The sequence below is a fragment of the Sciurus vulgaris genome, assembly GCF_902686455.1.
Source record: "Sciurus vulgaris genome assembly, chromosome: X".
Lineage (NCBI taxonomy): Eukaryota > Metazoa > Chordata > Mammalia > Rodentia > Sciuridae > Sciurus > Sciurus vulgaris.
This window is the reverse complement of record NC_136471.1, coordinates 20,204,452-20,227,591: the sequence shown is the minus strand read 5'-3', so window position 1 is coordinate 20,227,591 and position 23,140 is coordinate 20,204,452. Positions and strand designations below refer to the sequence as shown.

The following is a 23,140-nucleotide window of genomic DNA, read 5'->3' as shown; positions in this document are numbered from 1 at the left end:
AATGGTGGTATTTGCCTCTATATGTGACATTCAGAACCAACTCCTCAAAGTCCCAGTACACATAATACAAGCAATTCATCCATCTTACAAAAAGAAATCATTCATTCTCTGCTTGCAGAAAAGGTTCTGATGGAGGAAAGGAAAACAGAAGAACCTATAAACTCATCTAACCAATGTTGCCACTCCCTCTAAATTTCTGTTGACCCCTCAAAGGCACAGAGTGAACATTTAACCAAAAATGCCACCAAATCCTCATCTCCTTTGTCTTAAATGGACTTGTGTAATTTCTTCCCTGGCAAATCACTCTCCACACAAAAACACAGAGATACTGTTTTGGAGTGGTAGTGGCAATAATGTATAAGCCATTCCTGATCTCTCCATCCCAGCATCATTCCAAAGGTTCACCTAAATGTCCTAGAGCAAAGGTCAGTAAGATACTAAATATTTAGACTTTTTAGGCTATAAGATCTCTGACTCGACTTTCCTGTTAGAGCAAAAGAAGCCATAAATAATTCTTAAATGAATGTGCATGGATATGTTCCAATAAAACTTCACATATAAAAGCTAAAATTTGAACTTCCTATTGTTTCCCCATGCCATAAAGTAGTACTCTTAAATTTTTTCAACATTTTAAAAATGTGAAACATCAAGCTGGATGCAGTGACACACAGCTTTAATCACAGTTACTCAAGAGGCTGCGACAGAAAGATTCCAATTTTGAGGCCCGCCCTGGCAACTTAGTGAGACCCTGCCTCTAAATTTTATAAAAAGAGCTGGGGAAATAGCTCTGCAGTAGAGCCACCCCGGGTTCAATCCCAAGTACCACAACACACACACACACACACACACACACACACACACACACACACACAGAGTTAAAATCTCATACACAAATCTGGAATTGACCTATGGGTCACGGTTTGCCAACCCCTCCTACAAGAACAATATATATAGTATCTTGTACTATTCCTAACTAATGGGGTAGTTAATAAGCATGATTAAAATGACATTTGAGTTCATGGTATATGCCAAGCACTATACTGAGTTAAATGGACTCTCTTAATTAATCTTCACAAATGACCTATGAAGTTGGGACTATTTTCCAAAGGGGAAACTGAGGCACACAAAAGTTGAAATGACTTTCCCAAGGCTACACAGCTCCAAAATAGTAGACAGGGTTAGAACGGCATGTGACTGGCTCCAAGGCCTATGGTCCTTAAGATACAGAATAGGATGCCAACTCCACATGTGTTAAAGCACTCCAATAGTGTGAAATCCTGTTTCAGAAAGACATGAATACAATGCTGCCAAATGAATATAATATCAGGTACATGAATTAATGGGCTGAGACAGGCACAATTCAGTTAAGATCTAAAGAGGTGAAATTTGATTTTCATTAAGTTTTCAACCAAACATCAAAAATACTTGATTCTTTTCACAGCTGAGATAAAATAATAAAAGAAGCCTGAGGAGAGCCGGAACCAGATAAGCAGAGCAAAATGGAGATGAGGGCTGGTGAGGGAGGGGAGAGTGGACAGTGGCAGGCCTCATGCTTTGAGGGACTTATTTCTGCCTTTACTCAATTGCTGTCACTCTTTATTGAGCTTATGCGAGAGCTGGCAAAATTGCTGAGTGTGGCAAAATTGAAAATGTTAACACCTTAAAGGACGTGAAATGATTCAAGAAATAGCTGATACAGACTTCACTGTGAGAAATAAACACACTCGGAATAGTGAAGTCACGAGGCATGATTCTGGTTGAAATGCAGGCAAATGTAAAAGGACAGTAAGGAAAGTGAGGAAGGCCAAGGATGCAGGACATGAGAAGACAACAGCAGTGGTGCTGAAAGGCTCAAGGGAAGGTGATGTCACGGCTGAGAGCACTTTCGCTTGCACTCCCTCAAGAGGCCTGGCAGAAACTCAGCATCAGCAGTACACCATTTGCTCCCAGAGAGAAGGCTCCAGAATCTTCTGTGAGAGCACACAAGGCTCCCCAGACTATAAGACAATTCAAATTTGGCTGGATTGGTGCATTTGCTGTCAGTCTAGAAAGATCCCTGCAGCCTTTTCTGTCCATCTGGCAACATGGCCCTTACAGAGCTACAGAGAAAATCACTTTCACTACATCTTTGTTTCAGAGGATCAGGCAGGAGAATGGAAATCACTGTGTGAATAAGATAAAGGATGAACAAACACAGTCGAGACATGAAAAGAGATGTGTTCCACTCAAATCCTCAATGTCTCCCCCAAACCTCTTTTCACGTTTCTAAATGTCACCCTCCACACATAAATTCACATGCCTTCCTTCCTAACAGAAGCAATTTGTTTTAATATCTCAAAATTTGCCTGCAATATAAATGATTCCTGAAACTGAAGGTGATGGGGCAAAAGAGATTATCTGATCTTGAAACTCTGCTGTTCCTTACACCTCCACTTATCCTATTCAGTCAGAATCTTTGAGAGTGGATCCCAGGAATCTGCAGAAATTCATTCAACAAATGTTTCAAGCACTGGTTATGTGACAGGCACTGCAGTTGGTGTCAGGGATACATAAGTGTCATAGTCCTGACTTCACGAAGCTGGGGCAATACCTGCAGGTGTCTAATCCTGCATTTCAACTGGAGATCAGAGGAACAAAAAGCTCATACAACTGGCTAAATAGACAGAGCTCGTTCTTAGAGTTTCTTTCATTTCCCGTTCATGTTGTCCTTGCTTGGATTACTATTCTAAGACAGGTCTCATCCAAGCAACAGTCTCAACTTTATGATCCTATCACATGCCCCATAAACCACCTCGATGCTTCATTTACATTACTATGAGCTTCCCCAGGACAGAAATACATAGTGTAACCAGCAACAGAAAACAAACCAACAGTGCCTCCTGACCTTCATTGAAAAACATTTTATCAGTTTTAATCCCATTGCATCGTTCTCTATAAGAAGTAAATGACTATATGTGATTGTCTGCAAGACAGACGCAGCTTTAATTTAAGCCTTTGCCTTGGAGAGACCAACTTGACAGAATCATAAGCTGGAGCTAGGGAAAAAAGAAAGTGTGCTCCCAAACACCCCCCTAGTTTTCTAATAACAGTTCCCATCTTGGTACCAAGAGACACTAGAATAATATTTCTGAAAATGTTGTCGATGGATCTCCTGCATAAGAATCACTTTGGGATGACTGCTAAAATTGCAATTTCCAAGGCTATTAACTGCAATAGTGGCCCCAATCAGTAGCCTCTCGATAGCCTTGCTCTATGGCCCTTGAACCTTCTGGATGTCTCCCAATCTGATTCTGAACTCAGCCATGTGACTTGTTTTGGCCAACGAAACATCAGCAAATACAATGCAAGCAGAGACTTGAAAATCTCAAGTGCTGGCCCAGATCAGTAGAACGATACAGCCCACTCACAGGCTATAGAACTAATAAACAATTGGTGTAAGTTGCTTAATCTTGGTAGTCTGGTGTATAGCACAAGCTGCAACACCTACTGAACTAGTTTGATGGACATGCTGATTTTGTGAATCTGCATTTTTAACAGGTTCTCAAAGTGACATTCACTTTTGATCATAATTTCCCCACTGTGAGATGAGGTGTGAAAAGGAGTTGATGATTCAACTGGCTTAAAGGTACTGCACACAAACCTGAGTCACAGTTCTGCTGTGGCAGGGGCACTCTTATAGGAGGTGTTGACCCTGGACATTTCAGCTATCAACAATGGGAAAAGGCACTGCTTTAGGCTGTGAACAGCCCAGGAGGCCCCAGTCAAGCTAAAAGGGCAAATCTAGGAGGGGTTTTTATTATGGTAAAATAAACATAACATAAACTTATCATCTTAACTATTTTTTGTGTGTTCAACAGCATTAAATGTATTCACATTTTTGTGCAGCCATTACTACCATCTACATCCACACTTTTTTTTTATCATCTTCCCAAACTTGAAAAGTCTATCCTCATTTAATTTGAAATCACCACACTCCCCTTTCCCAGCCTCTGGTAACCACCATTCTACTTTCTATCTGTCTGAATTTGGCCACTCTACGTATTTCATATAAAGGGAATCATACAATATCTGTACTTTTGTGACTTAGCATGATGTCTTCAAGGTTCATCCAGGTTGTAGGGTGCATCCAGATTTCCCCCTTTATAAGGCTGAATAATATTCCACTGTATGTGGAAATCTCATTTTATTTAGCTATCCATCCAGTGATAGATACTTGGGTTGCTTTCACCTTTTAGCTTATTGTGAATTGCTGTAAACATGGGTTTGCAAATAGCTATTCAAATTCCTGCTTTCAGTTCTATTGGGGATAACCAGAAGCAGTTTCTGGATCACAGGATAATTTCATTTTTTAATTTTTTCAGGAACCACTATACTATTTTCTATAGCAGCTGTACTATTTTACATTCCTACCAGCAGCATACAAATGATTTTTCCACATTCTTAACAATACTTACTTTTTCTAAAAATTTATTTTTATTTCATTTAAAAAAAAAAGTCCTAATGATGCAACGTGTTATCTTATTATGGTTTGATTTGCATTTTCCTAATAATTAATGATGTTGAGAATCTTTTCATGTGCATACTATACATTTGTAGATCTATTTTTAGAGAAATGTCTATTCAAGTCCTTCACCTTTATTCCCCCCAGTAGGGATGTAACCCAGGGTCATGCTCTACCAGTAAGCTACTCCCAGACCTTTTGAATTTTTTAATTTTTAGACAGGGTCTAGCTAAGTTGCCCAGACTGACCTCAAATTGTGATTTTCTTGCCTTAGCCTCCCAAGTACATGGGATGACAGGCCTGTACCACTGCCTCAGGCTCACTGCCCATTTTTAAATTAAGGAGTTTTTTTGGTTGGTTGGTTGGTTTTTATTATTTCCATAATAATTTTTTATAGTGTATAATGAGTGAGGTTTCTTACGCTGTTATTGAATTCTAAATTAGTGTCTAATCATAAATGCCTCAATCGCCATTGAAAAAAACTAGAGTTTGTTGTATGCTTTTGTACATCCTCTCTTCCTTTCTCCATGTCAGATAGCCCTTTCTCTGTGGTGTACTTCCATCCTCTCCTGCTTCCTCCATGATCTTTCTGTTTCCATTATCCCTCAACCTGTCCCCTCTCCAACTGCCTCTTTTTTTTTTTTTTTGTCTAAATGTTTTTTATTTCAAACAAATAGTTGTACTAAGCAAGACCTTTCCCCACTCCAAAATAAAACAGCACAATAGGGGTAAAATTCATTTGGTAGCACAGTCCTAATATATGAATATTCTCCTCCTCATGGATGGGGTAACCTTGTTCATAAGCAGTTGTTCTTATGTAAAATATTACCCCACGACTACTAGTATCACACAAAATGGTCTTAATTCTGTGTGGGCAGTATGTTCTGTAAGTGCTGAAAGGTGGGAGAAGCACAAACAACCCACTGTTTAAAAAAGCTAAATTAATTCAAAGTAAAATTTTCAATACCCCCATCTCCCGTAGTAAAAAGTAGTGCTGGGATCTGACACCCAGGTTTGGTTTATATCCTGACCATTTACAAAGTGTTCCCCCATGACTTGCATCATTAGGGTTCTAGGTAATAATAGTTCATTCCCTTTGAAGAGAGGTATATCTACTCCTTCCTCCTCTTCTTGCCTTCATGTTCATGTTCCTTGGGGCGGCTGCTATCTGAGGGTCTTTTAGAGCCACCATGCTGTTTGGCTTCTTCCAAAAATTTGTCCAAACCAAAAGGATCTTCTTCAAACTGAACTGGTCCTTCTCAGCCTCTCTGTCTACGGTCTGAACCGGAAAACTCCTTGTCGGGAACAAATCTGTTGGTCTTTATTCTGGTTTCTAGGTCATCACCATACATGTCTTTGTCCAGGTTTTTACTGGGCCTATAAATACTCTGGGCCATATCTTTACCACCTCTCCAGGCTTGATCATAAATATTGTAAATTTCATCTTCTCCACCTGCGAATCCACTGTCCATACCCTTGGATTGGTTGAAAAGCCTTTGGTCATATTGTACTTCATTGGAATTCCAAGGACTGGGCACACCAAGAGCAATGACTTCACTGATATCTCGATTTTCATTTCTCTGCAGCTTTGACCTCTTATCAGGAGCTGCCCTAGAAAGATTGCGGTCATGCTGTCTTTCTTTTCGTCTATCATGACGGATTTCATCTCTCTCACGTGCCTCCCCATCCTCTTTTTCCACATGGGTTTTGATCCCCGCTCTCCTCTCTCTGGCTTTTTGGGCCATCTCTCTAAGTTTCTCTTCATGTTTCTCTTTTTCTTTTTGAGCCATTTTTCGCTCTACTTGGGCACGCATTTCCACAGCTTCCCGAGCCTTCCGATCAGCAATGTAGAGTGCTTCAGCCAGTTTGGCAAAATTCTCATTTATGTGTACTGTCTGAAGTCCTCTTCCATCAGCAGCTAGACGTTTGTCTAATGGAATTGTATAACCCTTTGCATTTTTCCAGTTGGAAATACAAGGAGGAATCTTCCACTCTTGCTGTTCCTTTACAGTCATCTTTTGACTAGGAGAATGCATGACAGGTGCAGGAGGAGAAGGTGGTCCCCTGGGAATTTTCTTATTAATCTTGAACCTTGGAGGTTCCATTGGATCTTTCTGCATTTCTACCATTCGAATAACCCTCTGTTTAGCTCCAGAGTTGAAAGCTACTCCTTGCTGAGATGGTGTGTATCGGATGTACTGAGCAGGAGCCAGTTTATCAGCTGCTCGAACTGGCATGGCTGCAGCAACCTTCTGTGATACAGATTTCTCTAAGGCTACCCTTGTCTTTTCTGTTATCTCTTTAATAGCTTCTTCATCAGGTCTTTGTAGGTCTGGATCATCTGCATTCATAACCTCTTTTGGAACCAGGTCAGTGTATTTGCTATAAATGACCTTGTCTTTTGACTGTCCTTGTCGAGCAATTGCATCGTACTTAATTTTTCCTTCAGGATCCACCTGAATGGCCAGTGCATTTGACATTTTTTTCTTTCGTCCCATATCCAGTGGATATTGGGCCACATGGATCTCTGGAAAGGCACCTCCATCTCCAAAATCCTCTAACAACCGAGGTATCCAGCCTTTTCGGTACCCGTATGGTGGGGGTTCTCTTCGGGAGGAGACCAGTGAGGTCTGCCGTGATCGCTGAGATCTTGCTTTTTCTTCAGCCTCAAGCTGGTCTTGAGACAGCTGAGTAGGTGCAGGTAAAAAGCATATCTGTGGTATTGTTCCTGGGTGTTCATTTCCAATTCCACTTTTCCAAAAATTCTTCATTCATAACTCTACTAATATCTATTGTGATGCTTTGCATACGGAGGATACTAAAATGTTTGTTGACTATTATCATTTACTAAAGGAAACTCTTCAGTCTATACAGCTCATTGCATCTAATTCTTTTTGTACTTAGGCTGGTACTAAACAAATAAGCACTATGTTGCTCTTTGTCTTATGATTGTACCAGTACCCCATCTTCTCTGCCACTGAAAAGTTATATTTCCTTCTGTACAAAAGACCCCTGGATAGGGCAGGTACGTAACAGTAATTCTCTACAACTAAAACGTTTTTAGGATTCATGCTGTCATCAGTTAGGAAATATAAGAGGAGACTGAATGAAGTGCGTTACAGGTCTTCAAGCTGAGGTCCCAAAAAGATTACTTTCCTTGTGCCCTCTTTGACAACAGACTTTTACTGTTGAGTTCGGGTGGAAAGTTTTTCTACTTAGATGCAGCAGCAAGGTCGCAAGAGTTATGTAACTTCTTGGAATCTCCCACTTAACAGCATCTATTTTATTAATGGCGGGAGCGCTTTACCTTCGGTTACCAAGGCAACCGAGAATAGCAAAATAATCTGAGGTAGTTCTATCTACAGAAAAAATTCCAAGGTCCAAAGTTAAAGTGCTCAGCAAAGGTGCATATTAGTAGACAGCAGCCACGACTGAGGCCAGTTTAAAATCTCTGTTCAGTTCCGCCTCCAGCGCCCCCACACTCTTCCCACCCCCCCCCCAAATTCCAGTTTCTGGAAACAGGAGAAAGATCATCGCAAACTGCCCGAAAGACGCGAAGTCGCCTCCCGCGCGCCTCACTCCTCCCAGGAAATTAAGACGCTGCCCTCCACCGGCCCTCCGCGCCCACCCCAGCAGCGGGCATGCGGGAGCGCTCTCCAACCCACCGTGAAGCTTAAGCGAAGAACACGTGAGACTCCAGCGCGAGGCCATGCCGTGCCTCTCGGCCACAGGAACGGGAACTCCACCCGGGAAGCCCCTCAGGAAAGACCCCGGCTTCGGCGAGGCCTAGTCGCAGCGGCGGCCAGCGGGAAGGTGTAGCCATGATCTCAGCCCACGTCGTTCTGCGCCCCAGGCCTGGTCACCGCCCGGGGGCGTGTAGACAAAGAAAAGAAAAAGGTAGCTACTCCCAGACCCTTCCGTATCGAGGACCCAAATCCTCCAACTGCCTCTTGACTAACTCATTCCTGCCAGTCAAAATAGATTCTCAACTTTCTCTATCCTAAAGAAAAGTTCTAGGATACATTTTGTCTTCAAGAGTCTCTCATCTCCTTATACCTTACCAAATACATTTCTAATAAGAGTAGTGTAAGCTCAAAGGGTCTCTACATCACCATTCTTCAATTAGTTTTCAAATCACTACCACAATTTCCAGCCACAAATTCTTGATTTACTTCCTGTTTCTCAGTAACCTCTTGAATTGCTAAATTCAAAGGCCACTTTCCAGTCTGTCTGACTTGGCTGTGCTATATATAGTTCCAGGCAATGCTGACCACTTCTTCCTTATTGAGTGTACCTTCACACATGACTCAGGTGATCTTTTTTACTCACTCATGGTCCTCCTGCTACCTCTTCAAGTACTTCCTATTGGATTTGGCTGGCTGGTACATTTCTTTGACCTAGATCACTCACGCAGATATTCCCCAGGGCTCTATTCATTAGTAAATTTCAGACCCATATAACTCATATATCTGCTCATTGAACATTTATACTTACAGGACTCAATGAAAACTCTGCTGCAAAAAATTGAAATAACTTTTCTTCCCTCTCTAAACCCATGCCTCTGTCCAGGTTTATTAACTTAGTGAACAGCAGTTCAATTCACCACAGCGTACAAGCTGGAAAAGCATGGCTTCGTTGTGGACTCCCCTTCACTCCTGCCATTTCCACATCAGATTGGTAATATGCCCCATCCAGTCAACCCCTCACTTATATATGTGCCCTCCTTTCCATCATCATGGTCCCAGTTGATGTATTCACTACATTACCTATTGCCAAAGCCTCACACCATTTTTTGTCCTTGATTCCTCCTGCATTTTAGTCCTCTACAGTACCACCAGAGAAAGCAAATAAGGAAATGAATAGATAAGCTACAATGAAAGCATATTTCCTCCATGTTCTACAACACTCAAACTCTCCATTTTCCATAATGTCCAAGCTGGTTAAAACTCTAGGGATTGATGTGGTATACAGACAGGACATGGACATCACAGACCATCAGAGACAGACCTCAGTTTGAATCTAGATTCTGCCATGTGCCAAGTGCAATGTCAATTAGTCCACTTCTCTGTGCCTGCCTCCTCAGAATGACTGTGAGAATCAAATGGGTTACCTATACATATTCAGTACTTGGAACTTCACAGAGCCTGGTATATAAAGGTGCTCATTAAGTTTCAATTTTCATCCTTTTTCCTACTGAGCACAGCCTCATCAACTTTGGGGACCACTTCCTAGGATCTTTCTCAAAACCCTAACTTTTGGACATACACAAAGCTTAGCTTTCCCTCAACCATGGCAAATCCTTTCCGTCCTCTGCTTCTGCCATTACCCTAGCCTGGAATTCCTTTACTCACCCTGTTCCGTTTGATGAAATCTGATTCCTACTTCAAAACCCAAATCAAATATCACTGCCTCCTTGAAGCCTTTCCAACATCCTCTACGTTTCATGTAAACTTCATTTGGGGCACTTCCTGTTGCTTGCCTTGATTTACGGCTATACTTGACTATAAACTTCTTAAGTATACGGGCTGTCCTCAACATCTTTTTCATATCTAGTACCTAACCTTCGAAAATATGGGTTGACACAACTGTCATGAAACTGTGTGTGAAGACTATCAAGATTTAAACCCTGAAGAACAAATATTTAAGGCATATTTTAGAGTATAATAAAATACATGTTTTCATGTTCAATAGCTAGATAATAAAACAACCACAACCACTTATGCATTGATTATCCTGTGCCAAATACTAGTCTAAGTACTTTATTTTTAAACTCATTTAAACTTAACAACAGTCCTATAAGGTAGCAACGATTACTACTTTGATTCAATGAATTAAGAAACTGAAGTTCAAAAAGGTTAAGTAACATGGCTGAGGTTACACAGCCCATAAAAAGTAGCACAAGAAGTCAAATACAAGCAGTCTGGCTCTAGAATCCATGGTCTGAACTGCCTATAAGTAACATCACAGTAGGCTCAGATGACAGAATATATCAGTTCTAGTCTTGTCTCCATTAGCTGTGTTTCCTTAGTCAAATGATTTCCCATTTCTGGGCCTCAGTTTCCCCATATATTGAATGAGAAGATCAGATCTGTTGATCTTCTTGGTGCCTTTCAACATGAACAATCTACACTATGATAGGTATGCTTTATCTTCTGACGACACTCTCAATAGTGTGTTAACTTAGTCCAATTGCTATTTCCAAAGTGACTGTCTAGGTCTGAGGGCAAAAGGGGTTGATTAAGGAGAAGTGGCTAAAGGATACCAGATTTCCTTTGGGGGTGATGAAGTTGTTCTAAAATAGACTGTAGTGATTCACTCTTTGAATGCTAAAAACTAATGAACTTTACATTTTATTTAGTATGTGTATATGTGTGTTTGTGTGTGTGGTGAAAGGGTATGAACCCAGGGCCTCATGCATGCTTAGGTAAGCACTCTACCACTGAGTTGCATCCTCAGTTCCTGGACATTTTAAATAGGTTTATTTCAATAAAGCTATTATCAAAAAACTTGTATCACCAGCGTTCAGCACATAGCATTGCTCAAGAAATGTGCTTTAAGTGATGGATAGTCATACTACATGGCTTTTAAGCTTCAGATTCTAAAAGACTATTAATGGAACAATCTGTATGCTTACCAGTTCTTTGCAGGTGAAATGACACTTTCAAAAGTGTGTTCTATTTGGCAATTGGAACACCACCCTCGCCAACTTGTTTTCTTCCTGTGGTAGTTGTATCAAAGTTGTTCTTCACACTGTCTGAATTATTACCTTTGGAATTAATAGGAGCTCAATTAAAGAGGTTTAACTAGATTTCCTCTAACAATGTTCACTGTAATACTGCCCATGAAGAGATTAAACTAGCCCCCAAGATCCAAAAGATATAAATTGCTTCAAGTTCTTCAAGTGAGAGACCTAATAGGAAAAGGTGGTGTCACTACTGTAATTAGTCTTCAGGTACAAAATTAGTTATTTGAACCAAATGAGCAGGGAGTCATTGTCAACGACTGTTTTTCACCTCCGAGGAAATAAGAGACGCGTATTAATTACTGGGAAAATAGTGCCATTTGTGCCAGGGCCTCTACTGGAAGGCAGTTTTCTTAAAATGTTTGCTGGATTATAATTAGCTCATGCATCTGATTAATTTAGGAAAAAATATCAACGTTCAGACCAAATGTTAAGCTCCTATACTTGAGAAAACCCAACTTCAAAGTCAGTAACTTTGGAGTTCACTACCAACAAAGCGTAATGCAGCTTCCAGTCCCTAGGAAGTCTCGCCACAAGCTGGGTTCCTGTGCCTTAGTACAAAGAAGCCCATCAGGCCAAGAGGCAGGCAACAGGACCAGCATGGACTCTGGGCTCTAATCGGCGGTGATTAGAGAATAAAATGAAAAGTAAAATAAGATCACAGCAGGTAAAATTAGGGGAACAGTGGAGGCCACAAAGTTAAACCTGAGAACATGTAATCAAGGTGATTAAAAACTCAGCTGCTCCACCTTGTTACTCACCAGCCCGCCAACTCACCATGCACTCCTCACAATCACAGTCAATTGTTCTGATTTTTAAGAACACTCCATCCTAAAACTGCACTACAAATCAACTCGTACTGGGGCAATCGAACCAGACTTGTGCCTCTTTACACCCTCCCTTCAATAAACCTGACATACCATGTAGAGACCTAGATTTGAATCATGCTAATATGCAAAGAGGGTGGCATCCAGTTGGTCACCCAGGATCAAGAGGCAGGGGGAATCATATATAATAATCAGTACACAAAGCACCAAACACGTTCATGAAGGCAGTGAAGATACAGTCCATCCTCAGAGGTAGAACAATTGGGCAGGTGAGTTGAGAAAAGAATGGGCTTGGATTAGAATGCAACAGCCCTCGAGGGAGCCCAGGAAGCAAAATACCTATGGTAAACCAAGCCACCCATCTTGGAAAACTCTGATAAATTATATTTTGACCATGTTGATTCTTTTCATTCATCCTGCTAACATTTATGGAGTCGCAACCACATGACTCAGATCTTTGAGATTAATTCTTAAGAGGAAATCTGTAAAGAGCTGACAGTATGCAAATCAATCCGATATAATAAATACCAAATATCACATACCCACTATGTATCACACTAGGAGATAGGCAAAAAACTAAAAACAAACTTGCAGTCAAAAGTGAGTAAGAGCAATTATTCAAGAACCAGACTGCTTGACTTCATATCCCAGTACTGTCATTTACTAGCTTTGTAATCCTGGGCAAGTTACCTCCCCATCTCTGTTTCCCCTTCTGTGAAATGGACATGTTAATCATATCCTATAGCTATAGAGAGAACAAAATAACTTTGGTTATTTTCATGCACATATTCATGTATATATTCATTTGCTTATAGTTATACATATATATTTAGTGTATATTCATGCCTGGCACACAGCAAGTACTGTATACACATTAGGAATACAAGTTATTAACCATCTGTGTGCCATGAAATTCTTCAAGAATGATGAAAACTCTGGCCCATCTCCCCCAAATACCTAGTCATATATTTGCATCTAGTTTAATAATAGGCTTTATGATTTTCCCAAGGTCCTACAGACCTAGGTGAAGAACCTCTGATTTCCTGAGATTCTCTGAAAGACCATGTGATCCCACATCTCTTTGCCTCCACCCTCAGTTATGAATAGTTGTACTGGAATGACAAATCCTGTTGGCCTTCTAGAGAGACAATGTAGGGTGGTGTTTGAGAGCATGGGAAGGGGGTAAAGGAGCCCTATGTGCCAAGCCTGATGCCACCACTTCTTGATTATATGACTTCAGGCATATTACATAAGTTCTCTGAGTCTCAATTTTCACATCTGCAAAGTAGAATATTAACTACTTCTACCTCATAGAGTTGTTGGAAAGGATAACACATGTGAGGAAGGGTCATCAAGTAAACACTGCAAAACTATCATTAATACTAATAATATCCACTGAGGAAAGGTAATAACTCCCACTAAAATAAAAATTAAAAAAAGATGGTCAGGAAGGAACTATTCTCCATTACAAGTAAATTGATCACCTGAATGTTTTCTCTTTTGGAAATTACAAGCTAAAGTTTTCCACATACGACTAAACCTCTATTCATCTGTAATGGAAATGTGTGCAAAATTCAGTCAGGCCTTGCTGTGGAAGAGCAAAAGGCAAAAGGTTGGTGTCCGTTGACTTTTTCAATACATAAAAGGCGGCCTATTTTCTGTATTATCAGAGCTAATGCAACATGCCAAGAGAAATAGGTAGGTGTGACCAATTGGGAGTTTCTTTCCATTCCACCAGACTGTTGAATATCTCACCATAGCCTTTGTCATCCAAATCAGCAGTGAAAAGCACTGTCAGACAACCCCCGGTGCATTCAGCAGATAGGTTGCTTAATTAAATATGTCACTGAATGGGCTATCGAATTCTATTGCTGATGCTGACAGGTGAAAGACAGAAGGGACAATTTCCTGGGTTTTTATTTAAGATGTATTTTCAATGTATCCCCTACAAAGAGTGTCTCAGGCTGCATTAATTTTATAAGATTTTTTCTATACCCAACTCTATACAGAATGAGCTAGTTGAAAAAAAACAAGTCTAAAGTCAGTAATGCCTCCATTGTCCCCACACTGAGAACCAATGTGCAATGGCTGGATTAGGCCATTATGAATGATTTAGGTGATGCTGCAAAGCGATATTGGGAAATAGCCTTTCTTTCCACCATTCTAAGTGTTAATGCCTTTAAAGTAGAAGCGAGGAAGCATTCTGTAGTACCAGTTGGAGGCATGGCATTTGTATTCAGCAAAGAGAACTAACAAGTACTAACCATGCTGAATTTAGAGGTTAAATGAATATTGTTAATTGAAGATTGCTTAAATTGGGATTCACCTGGCTTTGAAGAGAAAATGCTGGAGACAAACAACTAAATAACGAATAATGCAGAAGTTAGGTAAGAGTACAGATGCCTGGCTTCAGGGCTTTCTAGAACATTGAACTAGGAGCTCGCTAGGGTCAGCTGGTGACCAGGCCCCATCAGTAGTACCAACTGCATGTGATGTGTACAAAATGCAATGCTTAGAGAACTAAGAGCAGGACCGATGCTTCCCTGAGAACTGACCTTTCTGAAATAACTGGAAAAGAAAGATGAGGTCCCAAATCAATATGCTCTTTTGGACGAATTAGAGAATCCCAGAGACAGAATTGTCAAAAATGTGCTCCAGGTCTGCTGCATCTCAGAGCCGAGCACTTGACCTAACAAATAACTGAACTTACAAAAGCGCCTTCTCCAGAACTCCTGTTCCTTCTTTTCGTTTAAGCCTCCAAATATGTGATAGCACGAGTTCTTAGTGCTGGGATTGCAACAAAATACACTGATAGAGCCCACCCAGTAGCTTAGCAACTGTTTTTACTTCTTTAGGCGTTTTTGAGAAGTAGAGAAAAGAAAAAGAGCTTTGTCAAAGCGAATGTCACGCCACCTTATTTCTTGTATTTCCTTCCACTTCAAGGGGGTGAGAGTGAGGAAGGGGCTTATCTGAATGCTAACTATGAGCTGTGAAGTGTTTCATTTTAAGGCCCTAAGAAGGACCATACAAGACAACAGGGGGTGACTATTCCCTTCTTTTAGAAAGCACCATGCAAAGGCTGCCTTACTAGGTGCTGGAGTCTCCCCAGCCTGAGGTGTATGTACCTCTTTGTGCCAGACATTTAAGAAAAAGAGTGTGAAGTCAATCCTGTGAAGACAAAGACTCATGTTTCCTTGCTATTATCTCTGTTCGAAACAAATCAATGGAAGACCCCAATAAACAATGCCCAAACCAAAGTGTTCACCCCTACCTCATAGTGCAGAAAAGTTGGACACTTCCTACTCTACCTAGGTCTATGCTAAACCTAGGGGAGACAGAAGGAAAAGGAGGGGCAGTCGGAGGATGAGGAATGATCCCCAGAGATTTCTGAATCCACAGAATGGAAATGGAAAAGTAGTCTTCCTTGCAGGCATCTGAGAAAGTTCATTCAACATGTGGAAAAAGGGAGCAGAGAGGAGGATGAAGACAAAAGGACAAGACTACCATGCAGAAAAAAAAGTGGCGGAGCTGTTCTGGGAAGTGTGGACAGCCTGAGGTTTCAGATGGTTACTCTTGGGAAGTACCATAATGAGCTAAATCTATGATGCTGTGTGCATGAATGTCTGCTCCAGTAACTAATAGGGATATTTGGGGTAATGAGGTATGATCAGTGGTCTGTAATCAACCACAAATTAGAGCAAGAGCCTGAGTTACTCTTAAATGTAATCAGAAGAAGGTGATCATTAGGTACACTATGCAGTGTTGATGTGACACCACCCTGTGTGCGTCATGTACTCTAAGTCTACCCCTGTGAATTGAGACAATGAGGATATGCTCTTCCTACCCTTCACACGCCAGGGCATTCAGTGCCACCACAAGATGACAGTATCTTTTCTTGGCATCAGTTCCTATCACCAAATTAGGGTTTATTCAGATTTCCCTTTTGAAGTGATTTCACTGATAATTTTTGCTACCTCCCCACCCCTAAATTCTCATTAATAAAGATATATAACATGCCTTTTAAATAAAGGAACATTTCTTACCTTTAATAACAGAGTTCATTGGAAGCTGTTTTTCCTGACTCTGATGAAATTATAGTTCCTGCTTCCCATTCCCATTCTTTGTATGCAGGAGGAAGCATTTTAGTGCCTCCCCCACCCAAAGTCTCTGATTTCTGGAATCTAGGTTCTCACAGTCCAACACCAGGACTAAAGTACATCAAAATGAAGAGTCTAAAGGAGTCCAGATAATAGTTAAAAAGCACTTGCTATATGTCAAAACATACAATACAAACTCCTTTAATTTTCATGGTAAACCTAAGATATAGGTGCTATTACTGTCTGTTTTACAGATGAGGTAGGCCACAGAGAATATAAATGACTTGCCCAAAGTCACAAAGTAAGTTATTAGTAAGTTGATAAGTCACAAATCTAATAAGTTAATAATAACAAGTTCAGTTCCAGAGTCCCATGTCTATGTCATGGGATCTCAGAAGACCTGGTAGACCAGCTGCCCAGTAGGCCAAAGTGTTTTGTCTCCCTTTCTTCCACTGGCCCAGAGCTACCTCTGCCTTCATCCCTGCCCATGGTTTCAGAGAGGACATGCTCTCTGGCTTCAGGGATACATCCTTTTCAGCATCTCAAGCTTGCACTGAGGAGCTAGGAAAATCAAGACCACTGAGGAAAGAGAAGTGTAAGGAAGGCCCAGTTCAGTTGCCTCTCATGCCCTGGCTAAAAGGAAAGGATCCTGGCAGTTCCCCAAGCTCTGTCTGGCTCCTGATATGTGCTATATCACTTTCAAATATATCCAGATTATTACCCCAATACTTCACCTGAACCGTCCTAATGAAATATGAGTGGATATTAACTAAGCTGTAAAATCCATAAAAATGCTGCTTTACAAGGGACATTTACCTATGAATCAGCAGTTGGGTTAATTCATTATTTAGTAGGCTTGTTATTTATAGCATATTACCGCTTGGTAAATTATTTATATGTGCTTGTTTCTGTGCATGATTTTCCCTTAAGAGAAGGAAAATGTTTATCAACCATACAGGGAGGTTGTTTCAGTCAGAAGCCTGTTGTTCAAATAGCTTGGGTTAGTTTCTCTTTATTACTTCCTGCTCAAGACTCATCTGGAAGGTCCAGAGGCTGATAAAACTGTAACCGAATCAAGCATTGAGCCATTATGGGGCAGCCAATGGTCACTTCAGAGCAAAGCATTTCCCAGTGTGTGCTCTGCCACAAGGCCCAGGGGATATGGACTATGAAATAAGGTCTCTGTAGCCAGATCAGCTTGGTTACTGCCAGGATAAAGTCAAAGTTTCAAAGCTGCAGGACTTCGCAACAAAAAGTTTCACAGATGCGTAGCCTTCCATACACTAAATGTCTCTTAAATTTCCAAAAGGAATAAAATCTATGAAAAATTTCCAAGAGGAAGATATGACATGAATTCCTGGACTACGGAGACCTTTGTATGCACAAATCTCATGGGACTAGAACCCACTTTAGGAACACTCCTCTAAGGAGAAGTATTCCTCCTGAAGGGACCTGAACTCTCTCACCTTATCTCTCCCTGAGAAATGTGGAAACAAAGTGGACGACATGGACCAATCAATCAACATAACCCTGAAGCAGCCTAGTCTGCCTCCACCCAAGTGCCTGTACCACATCATTCAGCACACACTTATATTCCTTTTGGTGTGTCAATTGCTTCATGCATTTTAGTCCTGTCCTTTAAAATAACTATGCTTCATGATGGCACAGACTACCCTCGGCCTCTCTGGTCTCTCCTTGCAAAGCACAGTATGACAAACATCAGGTCCCAGCACATGACAGGATAGGCAGCAAATATTAAATAGCACCAGTTGTTTAGGTCTTAGCTTTTTAAGATGTTATTCCTTCCAAGGATAGAAGACAAGCAGATAGTATATCATTGGATGAAAATGGATGCACCAAGGCCATAAAGTTAAGCCATGGCAAGAGTCAGAAGAAAAAGTATAGAGGAATTAAAAGTGTTGGGACCCTTGGGTCAGACTCAGAAGGATCAACCACCCTGTGCTGTCAACAGTATCAGATAAGGAAGGCAGCTTGAATACCCTCCAGAATGCCTGACCTCTACTCTATGATTACCCTAAATTATTTTTTTTAATTTTAAGAATTTTTATTCTATCATTTGGTCTCCAGTGGGAACCACATTCTAAATAAGGGTTACCATTAAATTTTAATTTTAAAAGTCCTTGCTTTTCTACTCAATGTGAACTGAAAAGATGTGCTGCAGTCAAAAGTGCAACTTTTATTATTTTCAGAAGAGCCAATTTTTTTTCCATTTGAAGGACACCTGGTTTTATCAAACTCTATAAGACTAGAGTGTCCATTCACCCAAAAAGCCTTTTATACAAATGAGTGCTGAAATTCAGCTCTTAATTCAGGGATACCTATCATATATGATAAAGGTTTTCAACTGTTAGCTGTAGATGGCGAAACTAATTACTCAGCATAATTGAAATGCACTTTCTAATCTGAATATGCTGCTATTGAGAAGGCCTTTGATTAATGTTAGCATAGTTTTCTAGGTGGAAACAAAACCCTGATGTGAGCCCCAGCTCTGCCACTTCCAAAACTGTGTGTCTCTGGGGAAGTCTCTTCCTCTCTAACTCCAGTTTGGTTTTCTATAAAATCGAGGCATCGAACTAAATGATCTCTAAGAGCTCAGTATTTTAGTATAATGTTGGGGTATATGAGGAAAGATAAATGTAGGAAATCAACTAATGAGACATTGAGTTATAAAGACTGGGTTCATGACCTTAGTCAACCCCCAAGAGCCTCATACCAATTGGCTATATGGATCTCTTCAGAAGAAAACTGCGAAGATTTTTTGGCCTACAAATTCTCTGTCATATGCTAAGGTGGCACAAATTCTCTGTCATATGCTAAGGTGGCACCTCAGCAGCACCTCTGTCAATAGGGTGGGGATTTCTCATTACATAAATGTACAGATCACTGTCCCCAACACTCTCAGGAGCATGGCTGCTAACAGTTAAGATAAATCATCTGGACTCCACAAATGATCTGGATTCAGATACAGATTCAAATATTTGCTCCACCCAATTTTGGGACATGTGAACTTGGACAAGTCATTCAACCTTTCTAGATATTTAGCATGTTTACTTGTGTGATTTAGTGACAAAACACATACAGAACACTTAGTACAGGGACTGTTCCCTAATTGTGCAAATGTTGCCTACTATAATCATTTTTCCACCATTATTAACTAAATCATCCTCATCTCCTGCAATACAACCAAAAAGATTCCCACGATCTATCTTTCTATAATTCCTGGATGTGAATTCTCAGTTACAGCCAAGCTAATCCACTCATTATCTCACAATGCTTCTAGCATTTTACCAGCCCTGTACCTTTGCTTGAGCTGTACTCCCCGCCTGAACTACTTGTTCTCATCTTTTCCCAACTCAGACAAATATCATACTTTTCCCAACATCCTTTATCCTCCATTACCACCTCAACTAGCAAGGATTACTTTTTTCTCTAAATTCATGGTCCTTTACTGCTTGAATAACTTGCTGGAGAAAGACACAAAATTGCCTTTTGGTTGGGCAAAGTACAAATTACAATTGGAATGAGTTCACTTTTCACGTACGACTACATTCTTCTGTACCCCCCTTCAGTGCCTAGCACAGAGCAGAACTCTGCTAAGCACTGGGGTATTGTTTTTGCTATTGCTTGCCTATAAATAAATGTACCTCCATCTTTATCAGAAAGATTACACTATAATTTTCTTTGGACCTGTGCTATCCAATATGTTAGAATGTAGCCACATACAGCTCTTGAGATATGGCCAATCCAAAACAGGACATGTTGTACATATAAATGACACATTAGATTTCTAAAGCTTAATATGAAAAAGAATATCTTGCTAATATTTTTATCCTTTTTTTGAATTGATGCATTATGTAAAAGTGTAATGTACTGTGATATATTCATACGTGCACACAACATAATTTGGTCAACTTCACTCCCTAGTTCTTCCCCTTTCCCTCCCCTCTTCTCTCTCCTTTGCTCCCCAGTCTGTACTCTACTGATCACACTTTTATTTTTGTGAGATTTCCCCCACTTTTTATTCATTTTTTTTTCTCTCCAGCTTTCACATATGAAAGAAATATTCAGCCCCTGACTTTGAGTCTGGTTTATTTCACTTAGCATGGTGTGCTCCATTTTTCATCCATTTACTGACAAATGATATAATTTGATTTTTCTTAATGACTGAGTGGAAGTCCATTTTGTATATATACCACATTTTCTTTATCAATTCATCTGTTGATAGGCACTGAGGTTGGTTCCTTGACTTATTAATATTTTTATATTACTTGCATCTTGCAAAGATAATATTTGGGCTATATTCAGTTAAATATATTGTTGAAATTGGCATCACATGCTTTTTCTATTTTTTAATGTGACTAGTAGAAAACTGAAAAATTTTATATGGCTCACATTATTCTACAGGCCTACTGTTCCCCTTTTAAAATATAAAGCATGTGAACACACTGGTAATTAGATGCACCAATTATTTTACCACTGCTCTTTTCAGAGTACACCTATAACAACCTGCTGGTGTTTGACTTTCATGTGTTGTTCTAATCCAGCACTGTGGGAGTGAAGTGTTCACAGGTCCTTGAAGAGAATGGGAGCTCCTGACATGTATGCCTGATGGGGACCTGTCCATAGAGTACTTGGTAATGGAATGTGCTATGGTAGGGCCATCTTTTTGTTGCTTGATATGCTTTTGTTATTAATTAAGTGGTTTAAGAGTTCCCTGGTGAAATACTAAAATAAAATACGGCCAAGGAGGTTTACATATGCCAGTCAGAAGGGTGGCAAAGGAACAAACTCAGTGATCAGTGTTGGGTAATGATATTGATTTTAAGGTAGCAGTTGGGAAACTAAGGAGTTTCTATTGATCAGAAATCATACAAGAGCTCTTGGTCCCTTTACAAAGCCCATTTGTAGTTTTCTGCTGACAGTGGCTACATAAGCAGTCTTCCTAATCAGAACCTCATCATTGGAACACCACTAATGAAGCCCAAGAATTGCTACTGCAAAAAGACATCACAGACAGAGCTCCAAAACCAAGGTTCATATGAGCTGACTCTGTACCACAGTGTCAGGGAAGGCTTTCCAGGAGAGGAAAGGCTGAACAGAACTGACTGAGAAGGACATGCCACTGGGAAGGGACAGTGTGTTATGGCACAAGATGTTATCGCAAAGGACTAGAAAAATAAGAAGGAGAAGGAAAATAGGAAGAAGTTGTGCATTCTAGAATGTATCAATAATGAGATCAGAGGAAAGGGAAGATGATGCCATCCCATGATCTTACTATGGATATTAAATGAATTAATACATACAAAAGCACCCCAGCATTGTTCCTGGCCTGTTGTGGATACTGTATCATCGTTAATTCTTTCCCCCTCTTGTCTTGCATTTGGGGAGCTCAGACCTTTTGGTTTCCACTCTGGACACTCTTCTGTATACCTGCAACCACTTCTGAACCCTAAGTTCCTACCCATGTTGTTCCTAACCTTGCCACTGACCTCTGTTTCACTGCTGGAGAGGATTTCAGATGCTTGTTAACCCATGAAAAACCAATTCATCTCAGGAAAGATGAAAACAGCCAAACAGAGTTTTCAAAGAAAATTGGGAGCCATAATTTTCATCAAAATCAAAGGCAAAATGACCATTTAGTCTCAGCAAGAGAGTAGTCACTCACTGACCTCAGATTTCAAACTTGATTGACCAACAAGAACATACCATTTCATGTGCCAAATCCTTCTCACCCTTGGAGATTTCATTTCAAATCTACTTCCGAGGGACTTTGGTACAAAGTGCAATTCTGTCTTAGCAAAGTGTTGCAGGATCTGCAGACTCAGTTCTCCACACCCTCTGTTTAAATTCAACTACAGACAGAAGACTGCCAGAAGCACTTGTGGCCGGGGGAGGGCTGTTTATGAGTCAGCACTGCTCCTGCTTTATTTCTGTAACACACCTTGTCACTCCTGCATGTTACCTCACATGGTTTAGAACAGATGGCAGTGGTTTAGTTAATTCTTGGAGACAAAAGGTAGTAGATATGTTATATGCTGTCACAAAATGCTCTGTAAGACAATCTGGGCACAAGGTGGTGAAGTTCAGCTTAGACAACAATGCAGGAATGACATAAAAAGACTGTGCAGGCCAAGCACAGTGGCACATGCCTATAATCCCAGCAGCTTGGGAGGCTGAGGCAGGAGGATCACGAGTGAGTTCAAAGCTAGCTTCAGCAAAAGTGAGGTGCTAGGCAACTCAGTGAGACCCTGTCTCTAAATAAAATACAAAATAGGGCTGGGGATGTGGCTTGGTGGTCAAGTGCCCCTCAGTTCAATTCCCAGTACCCATCCCCCCAGAAAAGACTGCAGACCTGTTCAGGCCTGCCAATGTGAGGTGGCCGAAGTCTGGATGACACCAAAGATATGAACATCTTCCTTCAGAGATTACCTATCAAATCATTTCAGAAGAGAGAAGAAACTTCCATAAATCACTAAGAAATTAGGGACTTTCAGAATAGTGGTTACCTGGGGAATAGATATTCATGAGCATGAGAGAATCTTTGGAGGACAATGGAAACAGCTATATCTATATTTCTAAGTCTCTATATTTATTTATGTGGGTAGTAGTTACGCAGGTATACAAATGTAAAAATTCACCAAGCTTATACACAAAGATTTGTGTACTTTACTGTATATGGATTATATTCCTTTAAAAATATATTTTTAAAACGATAACCAGACAGGAATGGTGGCACGTGCCTGTATTCCCAGTGACTTAGGAGGCTGAGGCAGGAGGATCACAAGTTCCAGGCTAACCTAGAAAACTTGGTGAGATCCCGTCTCACAATAACATTTCTTAAAGGGCTGTAGGTCAGTGGTAGAGTGCTCCTGGATTCAATCCCCAGTACCACACAAGCCCATAGGAAGACTCAGGCCTTGCTACTGCCAGCCATGTCAATTGGCATACCCTT

The 23,140-nt window shown here is 40.6% G+C and overlaps 1 protein-coding gene and 1 pseudogene across 6 annotated transcripts in view; both read right to left on the bottom strand.

Annotated features, from left to right (window-relative positions):
- The window catches only part of HS6ST2 (heparan sulfate 6-O-sulfotransferase 2), a 283,293-nt gene that overhangs the window by 162,199 nt on the left and 97,954 nt on the right, over window positions 1-23,140 (bottom strand). The window lies entirely within an intron of this gene.
- Window positions 5,614-7,717, bottom strand: LOC306650606 (SNW domain-containing protein 1-like; annotated as a pseudogene). Its single transcript has one exon. The product of its transcript is annotated as an SNW domain-containing protein 1-like (transcript).